The sequence below is a fragment of the Arachis duranensis genome, chromosome 5 (assembly GCF_000817695.3).
Source record: "Arachis duranensis cultivar V14167 chromosome 5, aradu.V14167.gnm2.J7QH, whole genome shotgun sequence".
Lineage (NCBI taxonomy): Eukaryota > Viridiplantae > Streptophyta > Magnoliopsida > Fabales > Fabaceae > Arachis > Arachis duranensis.
Window position 1 is genome coordinate 56339363 of NC_029776.3, and position 577 is coordinate 56339939.

General features: G+C 39.2%; 1 non-coding gene across 1 annotated transcript; it reads right to left on the reverse strand.

The window, feature by feature from the left end:
• Positions 1-71: 71 nt before the first annotated feature.
• On the reverse strand, positions 72-179 carry LOC127748120 (small nucleolar RNA R71). Its single transcript, XR_008010063.1, has one exon. It is a non-coding gene; the product is annotated as a small nucleolar RNA R71 (small nucleolar RNA).
• Positions 180-577: the final 398 nt, after the last annotated feature.

Consider the following 577-nt stretch of genomic DNA (forward strand, 5'->3'; position numbering starts at 1 on the left):
AAAGCCTGAACTCTTGGGAAAAGCTAGTCAATGCCTTCTTGGCAAAGTTCTTTCCACCTCAAAAATTGAGTAAGCTTAGAGTGGAAGTCCAAACCTTCAGACAGAAGGAAGGAGAATCCCTCTATGAAGCTTGGGAAAGATACAAACAATTAATCAGAAAGTGTCCCTCTGATATGCTTTATGAGTGGAGCATCATAGGTATTTTCTATGATGGTCTTTCTAAACTGTCCAAGTTGTCTTGGATAGCTCTGCTGGAGGATCTCTTCATCTGAAGAAGACGCCTACAGAAGCTCAAGAACTAATTGAAATGGTTGCAAATAACCAATTCATGTATACTTCTGAAAGGAATTCTGTGAACAATGGGACTAATCAGAAGAAAGGAGTTCTTGAGATTGACACTCTGAATGCCATATTGGCTCAGAATAAAATATTGACTCAACAAGTAAATATGATTTCTCAAAGTCTGTCTCGAATGCAAAATGCACCAAGCAGTACTAAGGAAGCTTCATCTGAAGAAGAAGCTTATGATCCTGAGAACCCTTCAATGGAAGAGGTGAATTACATGGGAGAACCCTAT